This window comes from Mustela erminea, chromosome 1 (genome assembly GCF_009829155.1).
Source record: "Mustela erminea isolate mMusErm1 chromosome 1, mMusErm1.Pri, whole genome shotgun sequence".
In the NCBI taxonomy this organism is placed as follows: domain Eukaryota; kingdom Metazoa; phylum Chordata; class Mammalia; order Carnivora; family Mustelidae; genus Mustela; species Mustela erminea.
This window is the reverse complement of record NC_045614.1, coordinates 16,868,238-16,881,740: the sequence shown is the minus strand read 5'-3', so window position 1 is coordinate 16,881,740 and position 13,503 is coordinate 16,868,238. Positions and strand designations below refer to the sequence as shown.

At 48.4% G+C, this 13,503-nt stretch overlaps 1 protein-coding gene across 2 annotated transcripts in view; it reads left to right on the top strand.

The window, feature by feature from the left end:
• Positions 1 to 3,189: 3,189 nt before the first annotated feature.
• LRRC2 (leucine rich repeat containing 2) overlaps positions 3,190 to 13,503 on the top strand; it is a 41,593-nt gene continuing 31,279 nt past the window's right edge. The window contains exon 1 of one of the 2 annotated variants that reach the window (XM_032317744.1): positions 3,190 to 3,405. The gene's annotated coding sequence lies outside the window, so the exon portion shown is untranslated. Of the gene's footprint in view, positions 3,406 to 7,013; positions 7,130 to 13,503 lie in introns of those variants that run through there. The other variant, XM_032317733.1, reaches the window with a different exon arrangement.

Sequence of the window (13,503 nt, the reverse complement as noted above, 5' to 3'; positions counted from 1 at the left end):
ATGGCGAATTTTATGTTGTGTGTGTGTGTCTCTGTGTGTATGTGTTTAAAGATTTTATTTATTTATTTGACAGAGACAGAGAGAGAAGGAATACAAGCAGGGGGAGTGGGAATGGGAGAGGGAGAAGCAGGCTTCCCGCTGAGCAAAGAACCCGATGTGGGGCTCGATCCCAGGACCCTGGGATCATGACCTTAGCCAAAGGCAGACGCTGAATGACTGAGCCATCCAGGTGCCCCAAGATGCTCTACTACATATTTCTTATATTTGATAAGATATCTTATATCTTATTATTACATACATATTAGATAAACATGTACTATAGTTCTAGCACATTTAGGCATTTGACAAATGTCACTGCCTTTTTATACATCGCTTTCCCTCCTGAAGCAGGTCAAGCAATGCTCATTCATTCATTCGTTACTCTTACCATGTGCCAGGCAACGGACTTGGGATGACCACCAAGATTTAAAGGAACTACGCTGCCTATCCTCAGACTGTTACAGTCAAGAGGAAATATACACGTAATTAAGTGCGTTTCATCAGTGTTAGCGGGTCTGTGTAGATGATGGCGCAGCAGCCTAAGAAGGAAGGGGTCACTTTCCCAGAAGAGAGGAGTCAGAGTGGGGAACAGGTACAAAAGCTGGACTGGGGCTGGCTGAAGGAGGGCACTGAAGTGTGATGGAGCAGGCTGGTGGCCTGTGAGCCCCGGTGACCAGCAGGGGGCGGGCTCTGGGGTAAGGGCCGGGGGCCCTGGAGACCCAGCACACCAAGAATTTTGCCTTTTAACGTAGCACTATGAAGAATCCAGCAGGAGAGTGACCTGGGCAGGTCTGCGTGTTTGGGAAGATCTCTCTGGCGTCAGAGGGACATAATGCTGGTACAGAAGCTGGAGGCGACTGTTGAAACAGGGCAGGAAGGGAGCGGCTAGAGCAGTGGGTACAGGGGCCGGACAGGTGGAATCTCGAGGCTCTACAGAGATTGAGTAGGAGGAGGGAGTAGTGACTCGCTCTGAGGGCAATGTGCATTTTCTAGTTTCCTAAGGGCTTAGAAAAAAAGAGAACCATGTATTTAAAAAAAAGCACAAACAGGCTTCTGGATGCAGCATGGTGTCTCAGGGAGGTCACTGGTGTTCCCAGGTTCACCTGAGAACAGGGAATCCTCGGGCCTCGTAGCCTGCTCTGTGTAACAGATGGAGCAACGCCTCTCTGTCGGTGTGGTGGCCAGCGTATGTGATGAGGTAACAGAAAATGCTGAATGTCATTTCCGCGATGTTAGGGACAGTGGTACCTTTTATCTCCTGTTTTGTTTCTGGTATTTTTCAAGGTTAGATATGTCATAAAGCACCCAGAACTGTGCCCAGGATTTAAGAGGCACACAAAAAGTGTCAGCAATGATTCATGGTGTGTGTGTGTGTGTGTGTGTGTGTGTGTGTGTTGTGGTTTTTTGTTTGTTTTTTTGTTTTGTTTTGACTTTGTGTGTATTTCATTTTAATCTTACAAGGATAGTATCAAAATAAAAAAAAAAAAAGAAACGAAGAAAATTAAACAAAAGTAGCTCCATCTCCAATTGCACCAGCCCACACGAAGAGCTTCCAGTGGGAATTTTAAGATTGGCATTCTTGATGATTTCAGTTTGGCTGAGCGGGAATGACCAGTGCATCCCTGGTTTCCCAGTAGAGGCAGGTCACCGGCAAAATTGTCCTCCAGGGGGCGCCGGTGAGCAACACGGCCAGACTGCCTGGAGACCACAGGGATGTGGGGTCCGCGTGCTGGATACAGAGGCCGCTACTCCCAGCGGCGGTCCTGGCACCGACGGGCGTTCTGCCCTCCTGCAGTTGAATAACTGTATTTGCGAAGAGGTTTGGCCTCCTCCCAGGGAAAAACTCCTGGCACTTGGTCTCAGAGTAAGTGCCACATTCTGATCCTGGGTTCTTAGCCCTCTCCGTGACCCATCTTGATGGTGAGGGGAACAGCCACCAGGATGGCCCACTGGGGTCACCCACGTCGAGGGTCCGTGACTCGGGGAGTGCTGCCCAATGGAAATGCCATACCAGCCCCCCTGTGTGAGTTTAAAGGTTCTGGCTAGTCACGGTAGCAAAGTAGAGAATTGGGTAAAATTAACTTTTCATAATATATTTCGACAGCACCCAATGTATGTCCCAAATAGTATCATTTGGCCATGTAGTTAATGTAAGTGACTGTAAGATGGGGGCAGGGCAGCCTTCCCTGGCCTAGGCCACTGTGCTGGGGGCCTTCAGCGGCACCTGCCAAGCGGTAAGACAGGGCCCTCCCCCAGCGCTCCTCCTTCAGCAGGAAGCATTTGGGAACGGTCACGGCAGTAGGGTGAATCAGTCTATAACATTTTGGGTTTTTCATTCTTCTATCATTAGATCACAGTGACGACAGGCGTGTGACACCAGGGATTTACTTGGAAGAAGGCTTTGCGGTGCGTGTGACTCAGAGTTCCCACAGGCATCTGAGGCTCAGAATGGCTGTGAGGCGAGCACTCGGGCCTGCGGCTGTCTGGGCCTGTTTGTGTGTGGGGCCCCCTCAGATTGGAGACAAACTTGGGGGCCCTCCCCGCAGAGGCCAAAGCTGTGGACAAAGCTGTTGAGAGGCTTCAAGGCTCGCTAGAGGGCACGTGAGTGAAAAGGCGCCCGGCTCTGAGGAAGCAGCGTGGTAATAAGACTGTGTAAGAGCTGGGGAGCTAAGGGGACCCTGGGGGGCGAAGACCACAGGGCAGAGTCCTACCTGCTGCCCCCGGGGAAGGCAGAAACTGCAACGTCGTTCTTTCTTTTTTCTTTTTAAAGATTTTATTTACTTATTTGAGAGAGACAGAGAGAGCATGAATGGGGGGAGGGGAGAAGTATATCCCCGCTGAGCAGGGAGCCTGACGTAGGACTCGATCCCAGGAGGCTGGGATCGTGACCCAAGCTGAAGGCAGAGGCTTAACTGACTGAGACACTCGGGCACACGCCTTCCTACATTCTTTCCTTCCTCTTCCTCTCTCTCCTCTTCTTCTTCTCCATCTCCTCCTTCTCCTTCTTCAGAATTTATTTTATTTTTTTAAAAAATTTTATTTATTTGACAGACAGAGATCACAAGTAGGCAGAGAGGCAGGCAGAGAGAGAGGAGGAAGCAGGCTCCCCGCTGAGCACAGAGTCCGATGCGGGGCTCGATCCCAGGACCCTGGGATCACGACCTAAGCCAAAGGCAGAGGCCTTAACCTGCTGAGCCACCCAGGGAGCCCCTCTTCTTCAGATTTTAGTAAATAATCTCTACACCCAAGGAGGGGCTCGAGCTTACAACATCGAGGTCAAGAGTCACATGTTCTGCAGACGGAGCCAGCCGGGCGCCCCTGGAAGTTCTTTCTGGACACAGCCAAGAGATGCAGCATCTGCACACAGTAAGTTTAATACAATAATAATAATTCCTTGTATTAACATAAGTACATTGTGTATTTTAAAATACTTCCTGATTCACATCCCCGCCTGTGAATTGGAAAAGACTGTGGAGTATGCTGAACTAGGATCACTGGACTTCACCCCAGACTGATTGAGTCAAAACATCCTAGGGGGAGAGGGCTCCACTGGGGCCATGCCCATGAGGAGCCAGTGTTGGGTACCACTGCCCCAGACTCTGCTAATTCCAGGTCCTTAAGGCCCCTTGTACTGAGGTTCCTGGACCAGCAGCCTTGGCATCACCTGGAGCTTGTTAGGGAGACAGACTCTGGGCCCCTCCCTGGCCTCCGGGGTCAGATTCTGCACTTACTAAGATCCTGGGGGTTGCCAGATAAAACACAGGACTCTTCCAGATAAACCACAAATAATTTTTAAGTATGACTCATGCATTATTGGGAACATACTTATATTGAAAAATCACTTGCGGTTTATCTGAAATTCAGATGTAACTGAAAGTATTTTTATTTGCTAAGTTTCTCAGTTTTATTTGGGAGCTCACTGCAGACTGAGGAGCCTGGGCTGAACAAGGACCTCCTTCTCTAACCCTGGCCTCATACAGGATGCCCATTGTATTTGAATGTATTGGTGGGGGGAAATATTTTTCCACTTAAATATGATTGAGCTTTTGAATAGTTAGCCCTCTCATAAATTGAAAATGTATTTAAGTCGTGTCTGACCTGAAACTGCCTTTTTAATTTATATTCTTTGGTTCAGAGCACCATAAACAAAACAAAACAAAGACCAAACGAAAACAATTACTAAATAGGAAACTCAGATTATGTAGGAAAAAAAATACTATTCAAATTCTAAGTAATAAAAAGCACATGCAATACTTTAGAGGTAGGACTTCATACTGTCCCAGAGATATATTTGATTCCCATCAACTTGGTGTACAATTTAAAATGATAATTTATCAAAAAAATTTTTGCCTATAAAACTAAAAAAAACTTATTTAAAAAATTAATGCCAGTATAGGTAACTTGTGGTGCTCTATTAGGTTCAGGTGTACGACACGGTGATTCGGTCCTTCCATAGGTCACCCAGTGTTCATCCCAACAAGTGCGCTCCGTAAACCCCATCCCGTATTTCACCCTCTCCCCAACCCCCCTCCCCCTGGTAACCAGCAGTTTATTCTCTGTAGTTAAGAGTCTATTTCTTGGTGTATTTTTCCTCTCTTGTTTCCTTTGCTTGTTTGTCTTGTTTCTTAAATTCCACGTGAGTGACATCATATGGTATTTGATGGACTTATTTCGCTTAGCATTTTACTTTCTTGTTCCTTCCATGTCATTGCAAATGGCAAGGTTTTTTTGTTGTTGTTGTTTTGTTTTGTTTTGTTTTAATGGCTGAATAAAATGCACGCTTAGGCTGGTTCCATATCTTGGCTATTGTAAATAATGCTGCTATGAACGTAGGGGTGCATGTATCCCTTTGAATTAGTGGTTTCGTCTTTTTTTTTTTTTTTTTTTTTTTTTTTGTAAATACCCAGTAGTGTGATTACTGGATTGTAGGGATTGTAGGGTAGTTCTAGTTTTAATTTTTTTGCAGAAACTCCATACCGTTTTTCACAGTGGCCGCCCAACTTTGCATTCCCACCAACAGTGCACGAGGGTTCCTTTTCCTCCACATTCTCACCAACCCTGGAGGTTTCCTGTGTTTTTTATTTTAGCCATTCTGACCAGTGTGAGATCTCATTGTCGTTTTGATTTGCATTTCTCTGATGATGAGTGATGTTGAACATCTTTTCATGCGTCTGTTGGCCATCTGGATGTCTTCTTTGGAAAAATATCTGTTCTTGTCTTCTGCCCATTTTTAATTGGATTGTTTTTTTGGGTGTTGAATTGTTTCAGTTTTTTATATATTTTGGGTACTAACCCTTTATCTGATATGTCATTTGCAGATATCTTCTCCCATTCTATAGGTTGCCTTTTAGTTCTTTGATGGTCTCCTTCGCTGTGTAGAAGCTTTTTAGCTCCCACAGTTTATTTTTGCTTTTGTTTTTCTAGCCTCAGGAGACCTATCTAGAAAAAAACATTGCTATGGCTGATGTCAGAGACATTACTGCCTGTGTTCTCTTCTAGGATCTTTATGGTTTCAGGTCTCACATTTAGGTCTTTAATCCATTCTGAGTTTATTTTTATGTATGGTGTGAGAAAGGGGTCCAGTTTCATTCTTTCGCTCACTTATTCTTTGATCATATGTAGCGGATCCGTTCTCCCAGTGCCATTTGTTGAAGAGACTTTTTCCCATTGCATATTCTTTACTGCTTTGCTGAAAATTGATTGACCATATAATTGAGGGTTTATTGCTGGGTTTTCTGTTCTGTTCCATTGATCTATGTGTCTGGTTTTGTGCCAGTACCATACTGTTGTTGTTGTTGTTGTTTTTCTAGTACCATACTGTTTTGATCACTACAGCTTTGTAATATGATTTGAGGTCTGGGAGTGCGATGCCTCCCGCATTGCTTTCCTTTTTTCACAGTTGCTTTGGCTATTTGCAGTCTTTTGTGGTTCCATATACATTTTAGGATTGTTTGTTCTAGTTCTGTGGAAAATGCTGTTGGTATTTTGATAGGGATTACATTAATAAAATGGTAATAATCACAAATGGCAACACATAGACCATAGTACCTTCAAAATCCAACTATTTTGTAGCTAAAGTTATTATGTCTATGTCAGACAAAGGGTGTTTCTCTGTTTAGGGTGAAGGCATATGAAGAGTCTGTTGTCCATAAGCAGGGGTGGTTGTAAGGATCCTCTTGGAACAGGCAGGGGTGGGGGTTCCGTGGAGGATATGGATGGGGGGATGCAGTGAGGTGGGAGCAATTCCTGATTAACTGATTGTCAGATTGTCACAATGTTGGCTATCAGCAAAACATCTTTGCCTAATTAGTAAAAATCACTAAAAAGAACCTAAATTCACCTATGTTTTTGGAACTTTAAAAGAAGCAAGGTGAGGGCACCTGGGTGGCTCAGTTGGTTAAACAACTTCCTTTGGCTCTGGTCATGATCCTGGGGTCCTGGGATCATGAGTCATGTCAGGCTCCCTGCTCAGTGGGGAGTCTGCGTCTTCCTCTGCCCCTCCCCCGCTCATGCACACTCTCTCTCTCTCTCTCCTACGCGCTCTCTCTCATTCTCTCTTTCAAATAAATACATAAATTCTTAAAAAAAAAAAAAAAAAAGAAAAGAAAAGAAAAACAAGGTGAAATCCAGACCTGTGATGGCCGTAGCTTCCAACATTGAAAACAGTTTTGCATTTGCTGGGCCATACAGCATTCTGATGCTGCTTTTCCCGTGGTTCTTAGCTCGGAGTGCAGAGAGCACGGGGCCCTTTCCCCTCTCTGGCCTGTTTTATTCCACATGCTTCGGGACGGCCTGCGTGAAAAGGGAGGTGCAGTCATCCCAGGTTGTTGGGCTCACATTGGCCAGCTTGTTGTTTGCCCCGTGCCAAGCCCTCCCCTCTGAAATGTGTTTTGTCTCATGCCGGGCTGAGTCACATAGAATAGATAGATAGTTTATCAGCACATGTCCTACAGATCATATTATCAGCTGACAAATATAGCCCGTTAGCGCACAGGCCAGGAGGCTCCAGTGTGTGGCGGCCGTGTCTCCACAACCCGCATTCCACCAGGCAGGCAGCGGTCAGGGGGCTGGGGCTGCCGCGCAGTCACGGGTAGGTGGCCGTCGTGGGGGTTGGGACGTGGCAGGGGCAAGTGACCCTCGGCTCCTGAGACAGGGGGATATTGGGGGGTGCTGGGAGGGAGGGGACTTGTGGCACCTGCTCGGAGGATGGGAGGCAGCTCCTCCTTGTTTATCTCTTTCCCACCGTGCCATGGCAGGACAGGGGCAGACACCCCCAGTGGGACACTATTGGGGGAGGATCATGTGTTTATCTGCATTTTAGGGCAAGAACTAGAATTGAATGGAGAAGGAGAGAATGTGGCTAGGGCAGGTGATTCCCCCGCAAGGCTATGCTGGGGGCAGGGGGTTCCCCGAGATTCCTGCTCCTGGTTAGTGGGCGCCCCCCCCCCCCCCCGCCCCAAGTACACTGCCCTGGTGCCCAAAGCTGGGCTCAAGGCTTTCTGTCCCAAAGCGTTGTCTCTGGGAAATAAATCAACTTTGTTTGGTCTTGGGTGCCCTGGAAGGGATGATTGACATCTGCGGGGCGAGTCTTTTCCTTCTGGGACTGTCTCACCCCCTTGGGGAGAGAGTGAGGGTAGGAAAGTGCTCAGAGACCCAGGGGAGAATCATCTGGCTTTGTAAGCAGCCCAGCCGTGCCCCTGTGACTGTTTTCCTCCAAATCCTCTCCGGGAACTCAGGGGCTGGTGCGATCTGGCAGAGAACCTGTGCTAACCGTGCCCGGGACAGAAGAAGTCTCAGGTACTCATATCTTCCATTTCACTTGGTGACGATGTCTGTCTTCATTTCTTTTCTTCTTTTCTTTCGATAAATGCTTTACTAGGTGCCGGGGACTATCTTAAGCACTTGACACAAATTATCACACGTGACCCTGTCCCCAGTCTTCTGAGTGGGGTGCTGCTGTCACACTCATGTTCAGATGAGTACATGGGGCACAGAGAGGATAGGTGACTGTCTCAGGGACACACAGCTGTAAGTGGAGGAGGCCGGACTCCAGCCCGGGCTGGCAGGCGGACTCTGAGAAGGTCCTCCTAATCCCTTCCCCAGCCTCTGCCTCCCAGCCAGGATTTTCTAGTTTAACAAATTACCATGAAAACAATGGGTGTTCCCAGGGAAACTTGGACCTGGCGACAGAAAATGTAATTTAATTTAGAATTTGGCTGCAATATCGTGACTATACTGACCTCCCTTGAGTATTGAGTCTTTAATAACCCTATTGTTTCTATCAGAAAACTCCCTCTGTGTTCTGGCTCTGGGGTCCAGAGGGGTGAATGGGATTTGTGCATCGTGAAAGCCCCTTGTGGGCCGTGTCTTTGTTTCCTCCGTACACCGGTGTCACCAGGAATCCCCATGGTTATAGACGCTCCCTTAGTTCCAGCAAGGCTAGTGATGGGTGTCTTATTCACATGGGGGCTGTGCTGGGAAGAATGCTGTGGAAAGCCTGGAGCTGGTCTGCCCAGAGGAAAGAGAGGCCCTGGGGGTTCTGATGAGCAGGTGGGGACCGTAGGGTTAGGGCTCTCTCCCCATGGATGTTCAGATGACCAACTGCTCTGACCTCAGCTCTGTCCCTCAGACTGTGCATGCAGTGTGCCCTCTGCCTGGACACCACCCCCTTGCTGCCGTCCCTCTCCTAGCCTGGGCAAGGAGGTGCCCAGAATGGCTGGGCACCTGTATTGTGGGGTTAGTTGGGTCTTCTCCCCCAGATCCTTTGTACCTTAGACTGTCAGAGATGTGAGCCCTGTACACAGCCTCCCACCCGCCTCTGCCCAGTCTGCCATTTGGCCAGAAAAGGGAGGATGAGGTGACCAGAAAGTGCCCCTCCCGCCTGGAACCCTGGCATTTGTCTTCTGAGTGGGGACGAGTGCTCTGGTGCCAGGGGACATGTTTTTCCAGTCATGCCCTCTGGCTCGGACAGTGGATGGCTCCATAAAAGGGATTCCAATGTACCTGGGTTGTGGAGGGGGTGTGAACAAGTATTCAAGCAAATTCTGCATGGACAGTCCCTTTCCCCTTCCCCAGGGTCCCTGTGGGACCTCACAGAACCCTCCTCTCCACACGCACTTGAGGGCATCCCTCCTCTTCTGACCCCACAGCCTGTTCCGCCTCCATGATCAAATCCACACGCAGTACTGAAATGTATCTCTGTGAGCATCTGTTCTCTCCCGATGGAGAGCTCAGGGGCAGGGACATTCATCCTTCCCCATTTGATGAGTACCCATAATGTCAGTTATTTGGGTTCCCAGGAATCAAAGAACAGAGATGCACACCAAGTAAACTGGCCCTACACACAGGGTTTCTCTGTTGAGGTCCAGAAGCAGGAGCCTGTCTACATTCCCTCCAGGGCTGCCGTCTGTCACCATCTGCCCCTGGTGACCACTCAGGGTGAGTGGCTGACTCTCATCCCACGTCTGGGGCTTCTCAGGTGGCTGCCTCTGTCGGTGAACCGTGGCCCTTCTTTTCACAGTCCACGGTCAAAGTATAATTAAACCAATGAGCAAATAGTTCAACTCCTATTATGTGCTGTGAAGTGAATTCGCAACAGTCTGAGAGATAAATAATCTGAGAGATAAAATAACGGGGGGATCTACTTTAGGTGAAGAGACCGTGAAGGCTATGCTGAGGAGAGAAGACTGAAGCTGAGTCCGGGGACATGGGGTGCAGGGATGCTAGGCAGATGGGGGAAGAGGGTCTAGGCAGAGGGCATAGTGTGTGCAGTGTCTGAGGTACGAAAAAGTGGGGGGTGGGTGAGGCACTGAGGAGGAGAGTGCTCAAGGGCGGGTCATGCCAGAGTCTGACCCGGGCCCTAGGATCTCCCCCTCACCTCGGAGAGAAGTCTTTGGAGCGCTTGATCCACGCAGTGGCAGGATCTCATTCTCGGCAGAAAATGACTCTCACTGTTGTGTGGCAAATGGATTGGAAGAGGGTGAGTGGGAAGTCAGGACACCAGCTGTGAGGCTTCTGCATGCCTGAGGCCAGCTGGGGCACTAACTGGTGGTGAGAAATGCGTGCCCTCTAAGACTTGGGTGATACATTGGGCTTGCAAACAAGCGAGCATGTTTGTGTACATGGTCTCGCTCCCATGGTGGGCAGGGTAAAGAAGTGGAAGGCATAAAGGAGTGCCTCCAGGTAAGGACAGAGTCAAGGTGAAGAATTGAGGCAGCCAGGAATGGTTAGATTCTAAGGGAGGAACTCTGGAAGGAATGTGTTTCTCTGAGATATGCGTGAGACATCCAAGTGGGCATGTCAAGGAGATGGCTAGATGTGGACACCAGAGGTTGCTACACATTGAGACTGAGTCTTATTTTACTATCCACTGTGTTAATGATTTATTGCTACATAACAAATCATTCCTGACCCTTATAGCTTAATACAACAAACATATTTTGTCACATTCTCTGAGCATTGGGAATAGCTTAGCTGAGTGGTCCTGCCTCAGGGTCTGCTGAGATGACTTTTGGGGCTGCTACCATCTGAAGGCTCAACCGGGGCTGGAAGATCTGCTTTTAGACAGCTTCCACTCACGTGGCTGCTGGCAGGAGGACTCTGTTCCTCTCCGTAAGAAGCTTCTTGCACAGGGCTGCTTGAATCTCCTCATGACACAGTGGCCGGCCGGAAAGAGAGAGGAGTGCCTGGTGGGACTTGGTCGCGGAAGCCACACACCATCACTTTTTTTTTTTTTTTAAAGATTTTATTTATTTATTTGACAGAGAGAGATTACAAGTAGGCAGAGAGGCAGGCAGAGAGAGAGAGAGAGAGGAGGAAGCAGACTCCCCGCTGAGCAGAGAGCCCGATGCGGGACTCGATCCCAGGACCCTGAGATCATGACCTAAGCCGAAGGCAGCGGCTCAACCCACTGAGCCACCCAGGCGGCCCATCACTTTTACCACACTTTATTCGTTAGAAGTGAGTCACTGAATTCAACCCATGCTCAAGGGGGAAGGAATTAAGTTCTACACTCTTAAAGGAAAGAATATAAAGGAACGTGTGGGTACAATTTTAAAGCCATCGTATCCACAAAGCAAAATCTAGTTTATTGTTCACAAAAGCTGGGATGTGCACACAGGACTGGCCGGTGTATTTGTATGGCAGGGGCACCGCTGGAAGGGGCTAGCATTGTGAGCCGTGGAGACCAAGTTGGAGACCCTACCTCCCCCACCCCCACCTTCTCCTCCACTCTCAGTGTCTGTCTACTGGGCCAGCTGTATCTTGCTATTGCCCAAGACCCACACTGGTTGCTCTCTACATGTTGGACACTCTGCTGTGGGGAATGGCTGGGCACCAAGCAATGGAATCTTTGCTCTGAGTTGGTGACTTAGCAAACCCACTTAGCCTTGAGCCAGCTACCCATCTGGAGCTGGCAGGAGATGAGCACACACACACCGGTATCTGAGTGTCACCGGGACAGAGAGTGAAACTGATTACAGCAGCTCCCCATTCCCAGTCCCTCTCTGTGCTGACCTGCCGGGCCTTTCCCTCTTGGGCCAGTCACTTTTGTCCTGAGAATGTCTCTAGCAGGTGACAACCCAGCACAAAGCGGAGAAGCAGGCTCGGGGCTCTTGCAGGCCCAGGGCAAGTCAGCAGGGAGGGGCAGGCCAGGAGTTTTCTCTGTTGTGATCGAAGTGCCTACAGAACTGCTTGCATTGTGCCAACTGACCCGTGAAGCCTACAATATTTACTCTCTTGCCCTTTACTGAAATAATACAGTAAAGCAGTAAAGCAAAATGTTTTTCCAGGAGGAATTTTCCTTTCTAGTGTGAATCAAACTTCTGAGACTCTGATTGTTGACGTGTCCACTCAGGACCCAGAACTCCAAGCCCTGGAGAAAAATGAGCCTCAGGGCACTCTGCCCCAGAGTCCTTTCTGCTGCCATGAGTGATGTCACTATCGCCCTCTCTTCTCTTCTAGTCTCAGGTGTTTTCTTCTCTGCCGTGGCTGCGGACCCTGCAGCCCCAAATCTAGGGATCCGTGTTCTCGTGCTTCAGCTGTAATACAAAGCCAGATAGATCTCCAGCAGGGAACTGGAATCAGATGTTCCCTTGGGTCCATGAATCTTAGCTGTCAAATCCATTAGGGCTCAGGCTAATGCTCTGCATTTCTTATGGTGCCTCTGGAGAGTCTGCTTGGATGTAGTGTTTTCTCTAGGAGGATATTGCTGCTTTATTTGAATTGAGGTTGTCTCACACGACATCCTGTAGAGGTGAATTTCTCTTTACTGCTTTGGAATAGTGTATCATGGTGCTCTTTCTATAGTTCTGGAGAAACCTAATGCTTAGGAAATTGCATTTCAGGGATTTGCTGAAAGGCTGTGTTGATTGGAGCTCATGCTACAAAGAAGAGATGAGCTTTCTAAATTCGCCAGGGGACCGTCTCTCTTTCCGGAACCTGCTGAGGGACTGGCCCTTGTGTCCCGTCCTTGGTATCTCCCTCCTCTCTGCTCCCCAGTGTGGCTTTGTTCCCAGAGGGAGGGTCTCCTTTCTGTCCCGGAATGACTCATTGGCTCCTATTATAGAACCACTTTTCTGATCTGACACCCACCCATAAGAGCTACTATCTCCAGGGTTGATCTTGAACCTGCCCTGTTGTCTAGGGAGGCCTAGATTGAGCCCTGTCCTGCACAGGACACCAAGGGCGGGGCTGGACCTGGCATTTGCGGTTGGTTCTTTCTTAGCCTCCCAGGCTTTCTGGGCAGTACATGCAAACCTGTAGCAAACGTGGTCATCTCTCACTGTTCTTAGAGCCTCTATGTTTTGTGACATACATTTGCAAACAGAACATCTCACAGGTGACCCTGATTTAAATTCCGGCACATTCAAAACCTTCTTAATTGAAGAACAGAAACTACTTCTCTGTTTTGCAAGATACAGGGGAAATGGGGAACATGGTTAGATGACAAATAGGATATGCTCTTTCCCATCAAAATACTGACACTAATATTGATTTACAAGTATTTAAAAAACAGAACCCAAAGGCATCAAGAAGAGACCATTCCTCTAGCATGCAAATTTGAATTACATTTCTCCAAATGAATGCATGGGAACTAATGAGCAATGGTGTGTGTATGTGTTTAAGGCACAGGCAGTTAATGGACAGATCCGGTTACTCCCCAAGGGCTTGCTGGTCTAGGAAAATGACAGTCACTCAGCAGAGGCTGAGTCAAGCTCGTTGGTCTAGAACACACACCCTGAACAGGGAGCAGTCTTCCAGCTTTAAGTACCCTGGGCTGCCTGGGCTGTCCACATTGCTCGGAAAGCTCACTTTACTCTGGCTTTTTTCTTTGCTTTTATGTGTAGACTTGGATTATGTACAGCGATTGCCTCAAAGCCTTTGAGTCTGCCTGGTTCTTTCTCTCTTTCTAATTTTTCTCCATTTCAGGCTGGGGGCTGTGCTCTCTTGTGTTCAGACTGGTGC